Source organism: Mirounga leonina, unplaced genomic scaffold (genome assembly GCF_011800145.1).
Source record: "Mirounga leonina isolate KUSES-001 unplaced genomic scaffold, KU_Mleo_1.0 Mir_175, whole genome shotgun sequence".
Taxonomy (NCBI): Eukaryota; Metazoa; Chordata; class Mammalia; order Carnivora; family Phocidae; genus Mirounga; species Mirounga leonina.
The window spans coordinates 11,109,118-11,129,891 of record NW_023270453.1 but is presented as its reverse complement, the minus strand read 5'-3'; the positions used below and the strand labels follow the sequence as shown (position 1 = coordinate 11,129,891).

The 20,774-nt window shown below is 43.1% G+C and overlaps 1 protein-coding gene and 1 long non-coding RNA gene across 6 annotated transcripts in view; both read left to right on the top strand.

Moving 5' to 3' along the window:
- Nucleotides 1-20,774, top strand: part of CELF2 (CUGBP Elav-like family member 2) — a 300,840-nt gene that overhangs the window by 30,128 nt on the left and 249,938 nt on the right. The window lies entirely within an intron of this gene.
- LOC118021596 lies at nucleotides 2,348-4,586 on the top strand. Its single transcript, XR_004682233.1, has 2 exons — nucleotides 2,348-2,848; nucleotides 2,944-4,586. It is a non-coding gene; the product is annotated as an uncharacterized LOC118021596 (long non-coding RNA).

Sequence of the window (20,774 nt, the reverse complement as noted above, 5' to 3'; positions counted from 1 at the left end):
TTCTCTTGGAACAGGTTGTGTTTGCACTCCAGGTGTCACAGGGAGGAAAATGCTTGGTGTGACAGCCTTCACTGACTCTTCCCACAGTTGGGGGGCAGAGTAGAGACTCATGAATGGGACGCAGGGGAATGAGAACAATATGGAGCACCGGTCCTGCCATCTTGGAGCTGTACCACCCTGTGTTCCCTCAGAGGGGTGATAAACACTGCTGGTCCCCCATGCCACCAGTGGGGCCGGGCCGTTGCTGGGGGTCCCCAGGGACAGGCAGTCGTCTGTGGTTTCCTCAGGGTCTGCAGCCCAGGCAGGCTTCCTCCGGGTTTCCTGACCCACTGGCCTCCTGCTAAGGGCGGGGAACTCCATGGCGTGTGTGTCCCAGCCTCTGTCCCTGCAGTTCCCAGAGAGAAATCCAGTGTCTTGAATCCAGAGGCTTGAAAACATCCTGCTCGCGCTGATGTCTTTTGAACGGTAGAAGAACATGCAAGGTTTAACAATCATGACAGCGCGTCGTTGGGGCATCTGGATGGTTTGGGGTTTCACATACCTCTGGGACACGCAGGAGATGCTTGACACTACAAAGGGGTGGAAACTGGAGAGTAGGGCACGTTGGTATTGTCAGAACGTGGCCTTTCATGAGCCGAGGGTGTGGGTTTCCCTTGGTTCTGCTGGGCTGTGTCTGCTTCTGCGAGGCCGTTCTCCCTGACCCACAGCTCCGTGCAGACCCCATATGTGCTCTCCTCCACTGTTCGCATTTTCTCTTGTATTGGTTCTGTAGAGCCCATGTTTGTCAGTCGTCACCTCTCCGTCCCCACGTGGTCACTCTGTCCCCCGACTGTCGTGCCCCTCTCCGCTCCCTTCCGCCCCGCGTGGCCCGGTCAGTGGGGCTCCGGCCGTCCTGTGGGGCCACGCCTCTTCCCAGAACACCTGTACTCACCCTTCCCACTCTGGCGCTCAGAGCTCTGCAGACTGCCCGGCATCCCTTACCTGCCACCCCTCTTCACCTTCACCCACTAGCCTGGTGAACATGTCTCTCACCTGCCTGCCTCCTTGCCTTGTGTCCTCACTCCCTCTGCATAAAACTCCCATTTGTGAGGGGAGGGCAGGGCAACAAACCCACACCCGGCACAACCCACCTGCTTCCCAGGCCTGGGTCTGCACTTAGTGCGCGAAAGCTCGGGTGGGTACACTGTGTGATCCGGCGTGATCTTTGAGCGTGGGGACTTTCTTAAAGGTGGAAGATGGCAGGGCCTGGGAGAGGTAAGGACTCCAGGCTAAATCTCCATAGTCCTCGGTTTCCAGTTTTTCTTAAAAAAAAGGGGGGGGGGGCAATGCTGCCTGAAAACATTAGCCTTTTAGATCCTTCTTGAAAGAGAACTTGTGTTGGGTGGAATGGGGGCCCTACAAGGATGGTCTCTTGAAAATACACTTTCTGCCACATTTCATATGGGAAGCTAACTTCATTTTGGATATTGAAAGCAATGGAAACATAGACCGTTCTCTTTCAATTATCCATTTATTATTTATGGAAAATATTTAAATCCAGCAGGGGTAGTCGCCTATAGGTTGTTTTCTTTTGGGCTGGCCTCTCCAGCTCAGCTGGCTTAGAATACACACGATAACCTAACTAAGCAGTGCGCATTTATGAAACCCAACCCAGTGCCTCCCCTAATCAGATGCTGCGTTTGATTTATTCGTTCAGTGCATGTTGAACACCTGCTAAATGACAGGCACCGTACTGTGGGCCAGGTAGGGTTGCAGAACAGATGTGATGACCGCCTTCATGGAGCTTCTATTTGAGAGGAAGAGAGGTAGTCCTCCAGTAATCACACAAAGACACAATTACAAGCTAGTTTAAGATATATAAGCAAGGGATTTGATTCAATTCGGGGTGGAGCTGGTCAAGGCTTCACTGAGGATGAAATGCTTAAGCTTCATAATAAAAGGTCTTCCTGTTGTCTACTATAGAGGATTACCACATAATTTAATGACCCAAACTGCTTCCTAGACTTCCAAGATTTTTTTCTTATGTGTGTTATGTGCATTTGTTGTTAATACTTCCTGCTTTGTTAAATCGGGTCTGTGGACTGTTCAGCAGAACTCTGAGAAAACTTTAACCAATGGAGACCATAACCTTTTTTTTCAAAGACATTACAAAATTTAGCTCAGATACTCTAGTTTGTAGTTGCTGTGATCTGACCTTGGTTGATGCAGACACCTAAGATAGACATTTCTTTTTTAAGATTTTATTTAGTTATTAGAGAGAGCAAGCACAAGCGGGGGTGGAGGAAGGGGAGAGGGAAAGGGAGAAGCCGATTCCCCACTGAGCAGGGAGCCCATTGTGGGACTCAATCCCAGAACCCTGAGATCATGACCTGAGCCGAAGGCAGATGTGTAACCAACCGACTGAGCCACCTAGGCACCCCTAGAAGTAATTATACAAATACCTATCTGTGTTATTCGGCCTTAGAAACCACCAAACTGGGAAGTGCTGATACATGTTTCCTTAGGAGATGATCATTGTTGCAGGGGCCTTGGATGCTGTCCTTTGGCTTTAGCAAATGGACTTTTGCCCTGTTCGGAACCAAGCAGCGTCATATTTAAAAGTGAAAAGCTAACTGCAGATAGATAAAATATAATTTGCTTTTTATCATGTAATGGTCTTGTTCATTGGCACTTCTCTGGGTCCTTATAAATTTCTCTGACACTTAGAGGGTAGGATCCTTTACAAAGTTTTTATACAACCTGTATCTTGTCTGATCCAAACAACGAGTCCGTGAATTAGATGGCCCTGTTACTGCAGCGGGAGACAGAAGGAGACTGGAGCCCAGGAAGATGAAGTGGGTGGACTCAGGTGTCACAGCCAGCAAGTGAGGTAGTAGAGGTCTTCCAATGTCAAAATCTAGTTTTTTTGTTTCGGTAACAGACTGCTCCATATGAATGCCTCAGAGCTGGTTGCTGTCCTGAGCGTGAAATCCCATGTTACCCTACTTAACTTTCCTCCTGCCTGAAGCCTGAGTTATTAAAACAAACAAACAAAAAACACACACACACAAAACACCTCTTCAATATAATTTTATAGTAGAGGGTCTGCTATTTCAAAGATTGTTATTTTATGGAAAACCAAGATCATAAGATAAGAAGCTGTATTCTCACAGGTTGAAGGAGTCCTTGAGAAGAATCCAATTCATCTATGCCTTTAAATTATCCACCATAAATGCTATAATTATGTGACCCATTCTCTGGACATTTATTATTATTATTACAGCCAATTTCTCAACAAAATGTAACACGAGCATTCTTTTGTTCCTTAGATCAACTGTTAATTAGTTTTTCCTCAACAGTCTTTCTTCAGTTAAGTAGATGGATGCTCTGGTCTCCTTCAGGGCTTCCTAGTGCATGGATCCATCCCTGAAAATGGCTGTTGGTGTGTTCTTCCACCTGAGAGATTTCCAAGAAAATAAAACTATTCCAGCACATTCACAATCAATTTCAGCTGTGTGCTGTGGCTGGATCAGGAGGAGATCTCATGTTGTTGTCTTTTTCTTTTCTCCCGTTTGTAGTCTAAAGATTTTTTTTCTTTTATATCAATACATTTCTGTTATTTCTTGTCCCAAGAAACACATGTTGAAAAGAGACGGAACCAATTTATTTGCGCATTCATAGATGTATGTTGATTCTTCAATTAGCTCATTTTGAACATACTTTTGGCAGTTTGTTTATAGTTATTAATGATACATTATAAATAATGGAACTACACTTGGATCATTTGGAAAATACAGAAAAACAAATATCCCATTTTGGTACTGCCCAAAGATAGCCACAGTTAATTTCAATGTATAACAGCTGATGTGTTTAGAAAGCAACAGATTCTTTAACCCAGATGCTCGAGTTGTGAGGAGTAATAAGGTACTTAAAGAGCCTGCACACAGGGTGTGCATAGTCAGTGCCTTAGGACGCCTACAAAGCCGGTGCATATTTATACAGCAGTGGTCATGGGATCCATCCATGCCTCTTAGTCCATTGTGCCCCTCCTGCACAAATGATTCCATCTTTCATCTTTCTTTGGGTTATTTTACCATCCCGTAATTACTTCAGTGTCTTTGGGAAGATGCAGTTGATATTTAGGGCTGAGGCTCTTACACAAGGAGGGATGTGCCTAAGGTGCTAAGATTTTATTTTGACAAGGAAAGACATTTAAAAAAAAATCTAACCTCAGTTTTCATCCTAATTTTTAAAATTGTGTAGATAATCTCAGTGAATATTAATAGGACTATCTTTTCAGTAATTTCAATTTATGAAAAATCTACTACATTATCCTTATTGATTTTATCTCACAGTTGACCAGAGAAGATTCTGTGCGCAGATACCGCTTAGGTGAAACGTGAAGGTCAAATAAAGATCTGAACAGTCAAGTTTACGATACTATTAAGGGAAGACCATAAACTCCCTTTTCCAGCATATTCTATGAGATATAAATCCATGAGCTAGCTATAGTAGATGATGAAAATTGATTGAAATGTAGAAATTACCATAACGGTCATAATCTTTACTCCATGTGTCATATGTATCATTCATACAGATTTCTAGTTGCCCAGAAAAAAACAGGAAAAAAAATGTTGATCGAGGGGCGCCTGGGTGGCTCAGTCGTTAAGCGTCTGCCTTCAGCTCAGGTCATGATCCCAGGGTCCTGGGATCAAGCCCCGCATCGGGCTCTCCTCTCGGCGGGAAGCTTGCTTCTCCCTCTCCCACTCCCCCTGCTTGTGTTCCCTCTCTAGCTGTCTCTCTCTCTGTCAAATAAATAAATAAAATCTTTAAAAAAAAAATGTTGATCGAAAGGTGTTAACTTATGCTTCATCTGTCTTTTCTCCCTGTGTCCTTTACTAGTACAGGGTAAGTATGGGTGACAGATACATACACATTCACACAAAACAAGTAGGTAGGCTATTCATTTGTAGAATGCCTTTAAAAGTCCAATTGATACTCATTCTTACTCTGCAGTTAGTACTACAAGTTCATCGTAATCAGAGCACTTTATAATAGGGCAAATTCCCATTTCTACCAAGATTCTGAATTGGAATAACTGAAAGAATGATAAAGTGAATTGTCCTGACAAAATGTGATCATTTTATATGGAATAGTTTTAACATAGGTATGGATAACGTAAGTTCACATAAATGCATTTCCTCCTTTCAATAATTTCCTTCTTATCCATGTGCCCTCATGCCTTAGGAGCTCCTGAGTAGGTGAGCAGGATAGATGTGCTGGTCCTCGATGGTTTTTAAGACCTATTCTAACCCTGATATTCTGTAGAATAGGTTCTGAAGAGGAAAAACAAAACTTTTTATTTTTGGAAAACACCTGATTTTAATCCCTGCTGCTCACCCAAACTCTTTGAGAGCATTGAGAAAGCACCACATATTCCATACACCCAGTGCCAATGCTAGCCACCATCTTGAAGAGTCTTACAAGTGAATCTCTTCCGTCTTCCCTCTCCCCATCTAGTCTATCCCCTGTCCAGCCATTTCTGAAGGTTCCTGTTCAGTCGCAACTGCTGTATTATTTAAATCCCATCTACAGCACTCACTACAAGCAATGCTCAAATCTGCTTTTGTATTTGAAAACAAAGCTTTAAAAGCAGCCAGGGGAGCCACACAGAAGAGTAGTGATTTTGTGACAATGGCCTAAATCCAAGAAATGCATTTAGAAAGAGTTTTTGTTTGTTTTCAGCAGAATTGCTTTCAGTGTGTTTGTCCATTGAAAATGGAGAATACTGAGCTCCCATGTAGATCAAAAATCTCTGAAGGAAACTGGAGATTTTTTTGGTAGACTTATATGTGTACCATGGTACTTTATATTCCATTACCCTATAAAACTATTTAAAATGTAGTTTATAGTCACACAGGTAATTCATTCTGCATTTATATATGCCCTTTTACACTCCATGGTATTTTTAGGGTTATTCCATAAATGAGGCCTTGTTGTTTCTATAGGATAGGAATGGCTAGAATGAATGGTCAGATCTTCTGCCTTTTCTAAAATGCATAGCTAGAAATAAAATCTTAAAAAAGGGGGTGGGGGCACCTGTGTGGCTCATTTGGTTAAGCGTCTGCCTTCTCGGGTCATGATCTCAGGGTCCTGGGGTGGAACCCCTCGTCAGGCTCCCTGCTTAGCAGAGAGTCTGCTTCTCCCTCTCCCTCTGCCTCTCAGCTTGTGCGCACGCTCTCTCTCAAATAAATAAAATCTTTAAAAAAATAAAAATAAAAATAAAATACATAGCTAGGAACCCATGGCTAATAGCATGCTCTGTAGTTTGTACTCAGGTAGCTTGTACAAGAATCTCAATACCATGACCATCTGTACAAGATAAAGTGTAAAATGCAATTATGAGCATAAATCCCATAAAACACACTCATGATGCAAAATGAGAGAAGGGAGAGAAAGAAGGAGGGAGGGGATGTAGTTGGATCTCTGAGGATCCCTTAACAGGAAGGGGAAATTATCTGGCTTGGAAAGGAAGGGAGTCAACGGTTATAAATTTTACGAGTAAGAATGAAATGTTTACCAAAAAGTGGATTTATTTTCTGATAGAAGCCTTAGAGTACATGTAAGAAGAATCAGAGTTGGAGGATTTATTTTCATTAAAATAGTGGACCATGACTCCCAGAAGAGGTGAAGAAGATGCTAAATAAGAGCCAGTGCTAGACGGGAATCCTTGCAATCAATCAGGGCATTCCACTGAAAGAATAAAATTTTGAAAGGGCATAGACATTGGAACTGACTTTGGAAACTTAGTTTTCCCCTCCCCTACCCGCCCCCCAAAAACCCCGAAACCTGGAGGTCTTAGGACTAGGGGACTTTTATATACAGTGAAAGGTGAGGCTCCTAGGAGGAAAATGTAGAGTCAAGGCCAGGCTCCTAACCACGCACTGGGGAAGGGGCCTCCCTCTCCCACCCTCCACCCCTCCAGGAGGAGAAGAGCATCAGCACCAGCTGAGTGGGCGTATCCAGTCACCTGCTCTCAACTGAGTATGGAACAGTGGGCCCAGGGGAGGCCATGCTAGGAGGATCAGCAGACAGCTGCACCAGTAGACTCTGGAACCATCTGGGTAATAGGGAAGCTGTCGGCCCTGATGAAAAATCCATCTCGAGAGGCAGCAGATACAGCCCCTGAAAGAGTAAGAGGTCCCAGACCTGACTTTGAGTGAGATGCCACTGGAGCTAATGAGCCCGGGACCTTGAGGGCGTCTCAGGCCTGGGTCTGGGAGGGGGCTGCTGGCCCAGGGTGGCAGAGCAGAGCGAGCTCCCAAACCCACTGCCCTAATTATTGTGCCTGATGAGCGGAATCCCTCACCAGAGGGAACAGTCGTTTTTATGAATGCCTTGAAATACAGCCAGGTAATTACCTGGAGGAAATTTTCATTTTGCTAAATGTTAATCTGTAGAGAGAACAAGAGGAAAAAGAAAAACAAATTAATGGCATGATAAACAGCTACTCACCACGGAACTCTTATAAGACAGGGTCTTGTGGGGGAGGATTTCATTTGAATAAGTGTTAATCCAGGAATGTCTGGCCTTTTTGGATACAAACACTAATTATACACTCAAAGGCATTGAAATATTCCTTTTTTTTTTTTTTCCCCCTCCAGTGAAACCCTTGAAGCTGGCTTTTTAAGGGTGAGGACCCAACTAGGGATGACGATTGTCAGGGTACTGACTTGGGGAATACAAGAGTCACAAAATGTTTCTGCTTGGCCTGTTTCCCCAGACCTTTTCTCAGAGTGATGCGTTTTAAGATACTGCATCCAGTGAGATTCTGACATTTGCTAGCAGTGCACCACAAAGAACAATTATAAGAAGCAAGACCATTTACATCGACATGGTTGGAACTGGAGGAGATTATGCTAAGTGAAATAAGTCAGTCAGAGAAAGACAACTGTCATGTGGTTTCACTCATACGTGGAACATAAGAAATAGTGCAGAGGATCATAAGGGAAGGGAGGGAAAACTGGGAAGAAATCAGAGAGGGAGACAAACCATGAGAGACTTTTAATCATAGGAAACAAACTGAGGGTTGCTAGAGGGGAGGTCGGTGGGGGATGGGGTAACTGGGTGATGGGCATGACGGAGGGCACGTGATATGAAGAGCACTGGGTGTTATATGCAACTGATGAATCAGTGGACACTACATCTGAAACTAATACTATATGTTGGCTAATTGAATCTAAACAAAAAAAACCCAGCAAGACTAATTCTACTTACTGTTAGCAGGACATATATTAAATGGAATTTTCTTCTCCTCTTCCTCCGCCTTTCTTCAAGTCTAGGTCTTAGATTGCCTAGAAATAAAGAGGAGTCTACACAAAATGAAAAAAAAAAAAAACTTTATTCCCAACCAACTGGAAATATATTATTTGAAGGGGAAAAAAAAACCCACCTAGATCTAATGTTGAAATGCCCTCCCCTGGAGCCACGGGAGAATTCAGCATGCCCCCCAGTTAGATTTTAGTATTTCAATGCAGTGCAGTAGATAAGAAGTAAAGCAGACCCTGCTGGCCTGAGCTGAGGCACATTGTCCGTCGGTAGAATGCATTCAGCTGCAACTGTTCTCCTGTAGGTTTCCTTGACAAAAACTTTTTTTTTTTTAATGACAAAAACTTTTAAAGGACTCATTGCAGTGAGTTACAGCACATCTGCTTTCCACTTCGCTTCTACTGGCTTTAATAGCTCAGTGATAATGTGTTGCATTAAAGTGTCAAGCGTTATTTTTCAGCCACCCCCTTGAGCCAGTTGGGCAAAGCCCTGCTTACCGTATTTTGGGTGTGATGGTGGTGCTGCAAACATGTGAAGGACCTCCTTCCGGGTCCCACACCAGGGAGCAGAACTGCCCCTGGAATACAGGTGTTCTGCACCGCCCCCCCCCCCACCTTGTCTGCTGGATCATAGGGCTTCACCATGTGATGATGTGGTTTCAGTAAGTCAGCCAATAATCTGTGTTCAGATCCTCAATCCCTTTTTAATTGGATTTGAATCTAATGTCTAAATGGGGATGGTGACCCTGTCCTTCAGTTTGTCTGTCTTTGCAGTGGGCTTAATAAATGTGGCCTGCCTTGAGGGATTTAGGGCAATGTCGGTATGAAGTGGAAGGCAGATTAAGAGCCCTTGATAAGCAGGTGCTCAGGACAAGGGGGTCCTTGCCCCGCAATGAAGCAAAGTTCCCCTACAGAGGGAGAGCTTCTCAAGGCTGTGCTTCTCAAGGTTGAAGGACAACCTCTGGTGTGTTGTCACTGTTTCATCTATGTGACCACGTTCCTTTCATTGCCCCAAGGCCTTGAAACCTGGGACAGAGGCAAGGAGGGAGGAAAGGTGTGCGCAGTTGCAGTAAGCACATAACCCCATGCTTTAAGGTAAAGGGTCAGGAGGGAGGAAGGAAACGTGGTGAATGAATTCAGCCAGAAGGAAGCTGGGAGGGAACCAGAGAGGGACTTTTACCTAAGGCAGCTTAGGCCTCCCAAACCCATTTTGTTGAATGTCTGAAATCCCTTCAACGTGCAGGGTTTCTGTCTCCTGCCAGGGTGTGTCAGGAAGAACCTAGACCCCTTCCCTTTCAGTGATTTGACTTGATATGATGAACCACAAGCTTCAGGGTTCAAGTGCACTGCACAGAGTAGAAACTCAGAAACAGCGGACTTGGCCATAGTTCTCTGTCTTGGGTTCTCTTCCTTTAAAAGCTTATCTGAAACACTCATCTTTGCAATTAATTAGAAGCTTATGCTCCAAATGGGAGAGGAAGAGAGGAGCCATCCAGTCAAGGGGGGGAGAGGAGGCCATGGACTGCCTGTGCCCAGAGAGCAGGGTATCCAAAGAGTCAAATTGCCATTTGTCTCATCAAGTCACTGAACAGCCCTGGGGTCTCCTAGGTGCCCGAGGGGGGTGTTACTTTCTTCAAATACCTAAGATCACATGGATACACCTCGTAATTGGATTCAGCTTCTAGGTTCTGCATGATTGACCCTCAAGCACAACTCTTCCAAGATAGGTCAGCCTTAGAACCACTTTCCCACCACGATTCACACCTCCCGAGGCGTGACATGTCCCCATACCAGATTTGGTCCTTACCAGTCAAATAATTACAGGAGAAGTACAATTGGAAGTATTTTGTATGGCGGAGTTTCTTAATGTTAAACGTTCTCTGCATTTCAAAGCCCCAGATCTGCCCACTTTAGCTTTCTCCTCAGGTGACCTGAGTTCGAGTACCATCTTGTTTGATGGGTTTTGAGACAGGCTGTGTAGGAACACGTTATATGTAAGGGGGGCAAGTGCTGTGTCTTCGACATCTGCTCCCCCACTGGAGATCTGTGAAGTGATTTGAAATCATTAAATGAGAGATGCTGGTTTGAGATGGGTCAGCAACTGCCACAGCTCTTGTGATTTATCTGTAAAGTGTAGACATGGAAACACAGTTGCATCAGTAGTTAAAGCTGTAGGATTTTATTTACCAATTTTTATTTGAAAGCACCACTGTGCATGAGGCACTGGGCATAGCATTTCTATCTCAGAGTAATTTGGGAATTGCATTTTAAGTTAAAGCGTCCTAGATATGAGGTTTATTTCCTGACTTGATGTGAAATGTCCTTGGAATATGCTTCTTGCTTGTCAATGTAGATAAAACATTATTATATAAAAATGTTTAGGTTTAAGAATTCAGTGTTGTATAGATCAGTGGTTTTTATTTTTGGCTATGCATTAGAATCACCTGGGTAATTCTTGAAAAACACAGATGCTTGGGTCCCACCCCAACTAGTTAAGTCAGTCTTACTGAAAGATAGAGCCTGAACATCTTTTTGTTTTTTGGGGGAGTGGGGTGGATTTTATACTTTTTGCTTTCTTTTTTTTTTTTTTTAAAGATTTTATTTATTTATTTGACAGAGACAGCGAGAGCAGGAACACAAGCAGGGGGAGAGGGAGAAGCAGGCTTCCCGCTGAGCAGGGAGCCTGATGCGGGGCTCGATCCCAAGACCCTGGGATCATGACCTGAGCCGAAGGCAGCCGCTTAACGACTGAGCCACCCAGGCGCCCTGCTTTTTGCTTTCTATATAGTATTCTAATATGGCTCCTAAAGAGCAGAGTTCATCCAGTGGAATTGTATCCACTCAACTGAACTATAGGAAACTTCATTTGAGAGTCTGTTCCACAAATAGTTTAAGGGTCTGCTGGGTACCAGGCCCTATTCCAGCACCTGATTCCCTCCTCCGAGTGTATATTTCTTGGTTTTGGTAAACGATTCTTTATCACGCCTTTTCAATGTCTGAACCATCTCATTCCACTGATAGATTTAACGTAATCTTGGGTCTGGGTTAGGTGGTCAGAATCACTTCATAGTACTTGACATTTTTTTCTGACTCTGGGATTTCGTTTCTCTTCAACCACATGTAGGATTTGGATTAATTCGCTAAGTTTAGCAGGTCCCTCTCTACTGTACACCCCTCATGGAGCTCTGTGGTCATTTAGCCAAAGTTATTTTTGTTTGCCTGTTATAACATTAAGAAACTCCGCCATACAAAATACTTCCAATTTAACTTCAGAGTTAAAATGAAGCAATACTTCTTAGTTTAAAAAATACGTTTAACACTGTGGAAGAAGGGAGTACATAAGTAATATCAGTTTAAACAGTAGTGATTCAGTTTAAAAGTAAACCCAACATTCAAGAATGAGAGGCTTTAAATTATTCAGGCATTTTGAGTTGTTCTGTGTCAGACTGAGGATGATTATCACAGTCCCTTTTGAGTCTCGAAGCCAGTATTTTCTCTCTTCCCCATCCCCCAATAACTATCTAAAATCCTGATATATAGAGCATGAACACCAAGGATAAGATGCACATTCAATTAGGCAGAGAGTCTCATCTGACCTAAATAGCAGTTCATTCATGTGATAATGTGACCTGAAGTCACAGAGATGAAAATCTGTCGCGTGAGCTGGGGTAAGCCTGGCACAGTGCAGACTTTCCCTCCTGTGGTCAGAGGATCGTCTAAACTTAGACCAGGCAGAAAAATGCGGCAAAGGCTTTGCAGGCCTGGTGTCAACTCCAGGAATATTTCTTTCTCAGGATGTGTGTGTAATTTGTCACCTGGAATATCCCTGCTAATCCTCTCAAGCTCATCTTTATTAGCATGAAGCACCTTGGTGGTAAAGGAATGGGGCCATTTAACAATTGATAATAGTTTCAGGTTGGTTTTCTCTTCCTGCCTTGGGAACCGCACCTTCCGTTCGAGAACGTTATCTCTTTGGAGACAGCCAGCGTGTACTGGGATCTGGGGGGAGCCACGAATTAGACAGCCATTTCTATTACCAGAGCATCTCTACCTGTCTTGGAAATGGAGACTGTGCTGTATATGAAAGTGTATATTTCTTAATCACAGTGATTGCTTTTGCCAAAAAAAAAAAAGGCAAGAGTATCATTTTGTTCCCTTCAGGTGTCTTCCAGTAGGTCTGAAGGTAAATTCCCATATTGCTGAAGGGAGATTCCTTACCCCTGAAACTACCTCAGATTTCTTTTGGAAAGAGATGGGTAGAAACAGATTCAACACTAGTTCCTTTACTACCCAGCAAAGGGTCTGTTGGAATGGTTAGGGATTTCCTGGATCATTTGAATAATAAGGGGTTTTGATGTAGCCAAGGCAAGATGGGAAGAGGATGAGGTTTTCTTCTTCAAACCAGTAGGGGAAAACTTAAAGTCAGTCTAGAATATTAAGTTCCACAAATATTTATGGAGCATCAGTGAACAAAACCAACAAATCCCCTGGCCCTTTGGGAGCTTACAATCCAGTGGGGGGAAGAGCAGATAGACACTAAAAATAACCCGTAATTTACATGAGAAAGTGATAAGTGCCATGGGGAAAAAATAAAGCAGAGTAAGGGAAATTGGGAGTGGCAGATCTGTTGGGGGAAGGGTTGCAATCTTAAACAGATGTCAGGGTGGGCTTCATCAAAGGGGAGGTATGGGGACAAAAACAGGAAAGATATGGAGGGGTATTAGCCAGGCGGTCACGTGGGGTAGGCAATGGAGTGGAAATGCCAGGAGTGTGCCTGGCAGGGTGGAGGGTGAGCCAGAGGGAGTAAGGTGGGGTGGGGGTGGGAGTAGATGAGGTCACAGAGGTAAAGGGGGTCGAGACCACGTAGGGCCTGGAGGGCCTTGGAAGGACTTTGGCTTTATTCCGAGTGATGCAGAAAGCCTTGAGAAGGACAGTCTGGCTTTACTCCGTGTCTCCGTGCCCATCCGATGTCTGGGAACTACTTTTTTCCCCCTTAAATTTCATTTATTTTCTAGAAATGCAGGCTCCCTCTTTATTTTTATGTCTATGACAAGTATAACAATAATAGTTAACATTTGCTGTGTTGGGTAGGCTGCCGTTCAATGTATATAGATGAAGCCCTGTAACCCCTACAACAGGTGTAAGCAATCGATATTGTCATTTCCACATCACAGGTAAGGAAACTGAGACCTGGCGGGTACAAGGGACTTACCCAAGGATCTTGGGCCACACAAGTGGCAGAGTCCATATTCATGCCCAGGCAGTGTGTCTCTAGATTCCTGGCTCTCGACCTCAGTGGTAAAACACTCATGCCCTCCCTGCCCTAAGTCATCCACAGACCTCCTGTTGAGCAACCTGCATTTTCACCTAGCTCTTCCCCTTCCCAGACCTGGTAGAGTAGAGGAAGATCTAAAGTCAGCCTGGGGAGGGGCTGTACATGGGTTACACCTTATGGATCTACACATGTCTTCCAGGGGTCAGGAGGGACACAGTTGTCAGAGTCATCTGTGGGGTCATAGCAAATTATCCCCCAATTTCCTGTGTGCCCAAGAGTGGGGGTGGGGAGAGACAAAGAGACTTGTGTATGTGTTGTGAGCAAAGAACCCCAGCTAATGCTGAGGCCCCTCCCCATCAAACCCTCTAGAGTGCGTGTTGCTGGGCAGTAAATAGCACAGTCTGGGTGACGCTCCCCTGGGGTACGCAATCACCATCACAGGGCAGGATAGATGCAGTTGCCTACAGGTAGAGATTATAATGAGGGAGTGGAATTTGCGACTTCCCTTCACTCCCAATTCCCTCCTACATCCAGTTATTAGTCACTTAATGTCACTCTAACCTTTTTATGGCTCGTAAGGATATCATCTCATGAATTTGCCTTTTCATTTTGAAAGGAAGAACCTAAGCATCTAATGGAAATGTCTTAGGTGAAGTCAGCTCTAAGCAGGGAGCCATTATAACCTCTTATGTGAGTGCATAAATGTGCACATATTTCACAGATTTAAAAACACTGGGCGTACTTGAAGTCATTATGTTTTATGGCAACAAGCATTATGATAGCCAGCGGAAATATATTTTGGAGGTGCCAGTAAGAGGCAAATCCCTCATTGGGGAACTTCTTAAATTTGCTGAGGAAAACTTCCACAGATGTGCAACATCTACATAGCACGTTGCCATTACTAATCCATTGGAGCTGACTTTCTGTTTTCCAAGGAAGATGAAAATGCTCCATGCCTGTGTGGCGTATATTCTACTTTTAAATAACATTGCACACGGAAGGCAAGGAGAGAACAAACCTTGCAGAAAATCTTACAACAACCCACACAGATAAACCAAATCTAAATACTGATTTAAATGGAATCCTAGCTCTCTAGACGATACCACCTAGTACCCGTTGCCTCCCAAGCCAGAACCTCCGTGTTTGTGGATCCTTGTAGAAGAAATAGAACACGCTTCCCTGGTGTATGTTTCAGTGGCTGGAATGGGGAGAACACAGATTGGAGTCAGATCAGGCATGAATTTGAATCTCCCTTTTCCTGTTCATTGGTTCTGTGACCTTGGACAAATGATTTAACCTTTTGGACACCAGTTTCCCATCTGTACAATGAGAATATATCATACTCACTTTGTAAGATTTTGAGACTTTAAAAACCAGTAAGTGTAAGTCACCTGACCCCAGTCGGGGCTCAGCGGGTATTTCCTTTCCTGTTGTCCGTGATCATGCAGTCGGGGGTGGGATGGGGGGAGAAAGAAAATATATAATCTTAAAGAGAGAAACTATGAAACGGCAATGGGCAATGAAAATTATTTCACATAGTGGAGAGATAAAAACAGAACTGAGTTTGGACTCACTTCCCTAAGATCGCTGCCGTGCTTGACTCCAGGTGCTGAAGTTAGACGGGAAATCAAGATCCCAATAGTCTCTGCCCTCCTAATCTTGATGGTTTTGTGAAAGAGCAGACACTGAGTAAATACACACTAATCTGACCAATAAATGTCAAATCGGAGCTGTGCTTAGTGCTCTGAAAGAGAAAAATGATAGGGAAATACGTAACAGGGAAGTCGGACATCCTTAGGGAGGTCCAGAAAACCTTCCCTGAAGATAACAGCAACAATGCTGATTTTAAATGTGAGTAGGTGTCTTTAACCCTCAGTTTACCATCAGGGTTCATTGGATCCCGTTTTCATTTTTGGAATTTCTTTTTTGAGCAGTTTTACCTGTTTTTACATATTGCTGTTTCATAAATTTTAGCTCTCTTAGAGGTCTGCCAAGGAGCAAAGAGAAAATTTACTTTTTCTTCTAAAGCAGGAAACAATAGATTCTATCTTACCATTACCATGTGGTTCCACTGGACTCCTACAAATCTAAGATACATTGTAGGATCACAATGATCTTTCCTATCTTGAAATAATTTGCTATTTAATCATCTGAGAATGAGTGCATCCTTACTCATCAATTATTCCTGACCATGCTAAAACAAACAAACAAAAAAACAACTAGAAAACATTGGAATAGAAATGCAAAGAATGATGGAATAATCTATACAGATGATAAAATAGTGAAATAAATATTCATTATATTGTCCTTGAGTTTTCTTACTGCATTACTATGGTTTTGTATCATCTTTCAAGAAGGTATAAAAGAAGTCTAGAGACACCATCTTTGTACCTATTTTTTAAAAATCTTTAATTGAACATAAGTGAACTTTCCGAATTTTATGTTTTCTCCAATGATGGTGAAGAAAATTGACGGAGGAAGTCATCTCATGATTATTACATGGTTAGAAGGTAAATGCAGAAAGACCTACAGAAGCTCTCTAGACTCTAATGGTGGTGAAATTGTAAAATCTCAGAGTGATTCTTCAGACAGAGATATCCTATGTGAATTTTCCCCAACTCAGGAATCAGTGAGCCAACTATGCATTTCAAAGGACAAAATGAAAATACGTTATTCTTATCCAGTTAATCATCCAACAGTACTTTAGCATGCATTTTGCCCGTATTCTTTCATCTTTGAGGATGTTTATGCACCAAAAATTTTCTTCATATGCTTCTTGAGTGGACAAATGTGGTATGTACACAGAGGTGGTTAGAAGAAATAGATGGTGTAGAAATGGAAAATAAGATCATCAGATTGTCATTCTCATTCGTGGTGGCATTAGTAAATCTAAAAAGGAAAATATGGTGCAATTAAGCCAAGAAAATGACTGTGCTCTTATCAGCAGAATTACGAGCCATCAAAATGTTCAAAGATACTTTGTTTTGATGAGGCAACTGTAAGAAGAACCAGAAGTAATAACAAGGTAGAACTCATTAGAGATGCATATTGGAAACTGGAATTAGCATTTGCAAGATGTGTATGTTCTAGGCTCAGTCAAGACTATTGATGGGCAGCCAGTTGGATTCATAAGATGAAGCCCAATTAGGATGTTTGGACCTTCACAGTCAGGAAAATAGGGAATACAAATTTGGGCTTGCCATTTAAATTCTTACTAATATTTCCTTTTTTTTTAATAGTGTGTGTGTATGTATTTATTTGAGAGAGCGAGAGAGCACGCGAGTGGTAGAGAGGGGAAAGAGGCTGAGGGAGAAAGAATCTCAAGCAGCCTCCATGCCCAGCACAGAGCCCCACTGAGGACTCCATCTCATGACCCAATGAGATCACAGCCTGAGCCAAAATCAAGAGTTGGATGCTTAACCGACTGAGCCACCCAGGTGCCCCTAAATTCTTCCTAACATTTCTAATAAAGTTCTTTCCACTCTCCCTTCATTCTTTTGTAAATTATTCATTAAATTCATTCCAAAACAGTTTTTAAAAAATCAAGGGCTGGAGTGCCTGGGTGGCTCAGTCAGTTAAGCGTCTGCCCTTCGGCTCAGGTCATGATCCCAGGGTCCTGGTATCGAATCCTGCATCAGGCTCCCTGCTCATCAACCTGTCCCTCTGCCCCTCCCCCCAGTCATGCTCCTCTCTCTTTTGCCCACTCTCTCAAATAAATAATTAAAATCTTTAAAAAAATTTTTTTTAATTAAAAAAATTAAAGGGCTTATTGGTAACAGATGATAAGTGGTGATGTCCACTTTCTTGGAATACAGAGGGTTCAGCAGGCAAAATGTGAGGGAAGAAAAATTAAGAGGGAACAGCACGTGCCAAAGCCCTGAGGCAGGGGAAGAGTTGTTTTATTTTAGGAACTAAATGCAGGCTCGTGGGGCTGCAGTGCAGAGGGCAAGAGGAGCAGACTGAAATGGAGCTGGAGACAAGAGCAGGGATGCTTGATGTATGCTCTGTAGGCCTGTTGAAGATTTTTGTCTTGATCCTAAGAGCAGGGGAAGGCAACACGGGTTTCAAGCAGAGGACCAGCCTTACCACTCTTACATTTCAAAGGAAGATTCCTCCACTTGAAGTGATTTTTGAAGTATCCAAGAAGAGGTATCAAGTAGGCTGTCGGGTATGTGGGACTGGACCCCACAGAGCTTTCTGGGCTGGAAATTTTAACATTGTGATTCATTTACATTTAGTTGGGTGTAAGATCTTTAATTATTAAAATCTTGCACAAGTGCGAAATCAGTTAAGGGGAAGTATAAAGTGAGAGAGGATCCACGCCCCAGCCTCTGGGATGACCAGTAATTTTGGCCTAGAAGAGGAAGAGGAGCCTGTAAAAGAGACAGAGGAAGGGGGCCAGTAGCACCGAAGAGAACATGGGGGGTGTTGTGTGAAGGAAGTTGGAGGGGACAGATGTCACCTAAGTGAGGGGTCAGATAAGAGTGACACCTTCCAAAAAGCACTGAGCAGTTCCTCGGTAGAGTGATGATGAGGTTACAGACCAGATTTGGGTTAGCTGTGGGATGGGAGGCGAGGAAAGGCGTGTAGATAATTTGAGAAATATGGCTGTTAGGGGAAAACCTGGTCATTTCACAAAGCCACATAAATACAACAGAGATTTTACTTTAATCTCATTTACGTTTTTGTCAAGGCTCATTCTGCTTTAATTTAAATCAAAATGTTTTCCCTTTATCTGAACCACCAAGAGTTTTCTCGAATTCCACCTGGGTTTTGGGGGCAGGCATGGGTTCTCGTCCTCAGGCTGTGAAGGACGCCCAGTTTTGTAGTCGATCCCTACTTTGTCTCTTACCCACGATAACATCTCAGTTGAAATAACGGGCTGCTTCTCCCAAGAGATCTTTCACATCGAAACCCAGATCCTTGGGGTTGTCTTTATTGTTGTGCTTTGTCATATATTCATACAATCTGTCAGTATGGAACCAACTGAAGACCAGGAAGTTCTCCTTCCTTCCTGGCATTGCCTCGTGGGACATTTCTCTGACCTGCTGTCGTGCTGGACTTCGTCCTTCTGCAGAATGACAATAATAACACGGGTTTGCTTCCCAGAGGCTCTAGGAACATGGAAAGGTGTAGGATTGGTTTCCACTTCCTCACAGCCTAGATATTGTCACCTCAGCACTTTGTCCAGGAGCCCAGGGCAGGGAAAAATCTGATCTGAAATCCCTGCAGAGCCTGCTCCTGTTAAGTCCTGCGTAAGTGGGGTCATGTCAGAAAAATGTTTTGAGATCTGTGCAGAGAAAACCATGAGTGAACAGAAGTCCTAACCAGCGTTGTTCTGCTGGATCGGTGCTGCACTGAAGCAGACAGAAGGGTTTATGGTGACCGGCGCAGCTCAGCGATGGCCCGCACGTTGTATTGTTCTGATGCCACAGAGGATCAGGCTGTCCAAGCACGTAGAGCTGCATTGCACGTTTCCAAGTAAAAGAGAAGAAAGAGTTGCTGGGAGCAAAGTGGAACAATACTGTTCATTTCTTCTTTGGCAATTTTTCTTCCGGATCAAAGTACCTGTTTGATACACACTTGACCTGCAGGAGGCGCTGATTTGAAAGACATGCTCATTGTGCTCTCCTAGAGTTTTGTTCCTTGTCTGCATCTAACAGAAATTTAGAGAACCTCTCTTAAGTGCATGGGACAAGATGTTTCTTTGCCTTGAGGAGAAGATTTGGGTGCCACAATCACAGCTGATGGTGTTAAGGACTTGGGCATTTGTTTTCTGTGTGTAAACTCAGGTCTGTGCCGAGTCTGTGAGGCTGGGGCATGACCACTGGCCTCTGCAAAGGCCCGGCAGCCTCGCGTCTGAGCACATGGGTCTGAGCACTGACTATTCCAACTCTGGGTGGCACTTCAGACTAGGGGCTGGGGGCAGAATGATGTTGCTGTCATTTCCCGAGCCTGATCTTCCGTCCCTCTGGATTTTAAAACAAACGAATCTGTATAAAGGCGGCCCCCCCACAGATAGACACACAAGAATAGTTTTCTACCCAAATGAAGTTAGCAGAATATAATCATTAAGTTTGAAAGACATTTTGGCTTAGAATGGCTGAAATAGAAAAGATAGGAAATAACAAGTGTTGGTGAGGATGTGGTAAAAAAAAGGAACCTTTGTGCACTGTTGGTGGGAATGCAAACTGGTGCGGCCATTGTGGAAAAACAGTATGGAGGTTCCTCAAAAAATTAAAAATAGAAATACTGTGTGATCCAGTTTACCCAAAGAAAAAGAAAAACACTAATTTGAAAAGATACATGGACCCCTGTGTTTATTGCAGCATTATTTACAGTAGCCAAGATATGGAAACAACCTAAGTGTTCATCAGTAGATGAATGGATAAGGAAGATATGTGTGTGTGTGTGTGTGCGCGTGCACACGCATGTGAGAAATGGAATATTACACACCCATAAAAAGGGATGAGGTTGTGCAATTTAAGACAACATGGATGGACCTAGAGAGTATTATGCTAAGTGATATAAGTCAGACTGAGAAAGACAGATACCATATGATTTCACTCATAAGTAAAATCTAAAACAAAAACAACAAATGAAAAAACAAAAGGCACAATCAGACCTATGAATGCAGAGAACAAACTGATGGTTGCCAGCGGGGAAGGGGGTGTGGAGGTTTGAGCAAAATGTGTGAAGGGGATTGGGAGATACAGACTTCCAGTGATGGAATGAGTAATTCACAGGAATAAAAGACACAGCATAAGGGGTGTTATCAATGATACTGTAATAGCCGTGTATCAGGACAAATGATAACTACACTTGTGGTGAGCACAGCAGAATGTATAAACTTATGGAATCACTGTGTTGTGTCCCTGAGACTAATGTAACATTGTGCTGTGTCAACTATACTTAAAAAAAAAAAAAAAAATACTCATAGGCTGAGCAAGTATTACTGTCATTTTGAAATATCCATTTGGGTGATGTCCTTTTAGGTGAGTTCTGTTTTCTCATTATAAATCAGAGGTACATTAACTGGAGGTGGAAGCAAATGTCCCTGAAATATAAAGTGTATTTTAAAATGGAGGAAAAATGAAAAGAGCGTATTTTGAATAACTATATTAAAATGCTATACTAATATTAATAGAATTATGTTGCATTATCTATCTCACAAATTATACTCTTATAAGAAT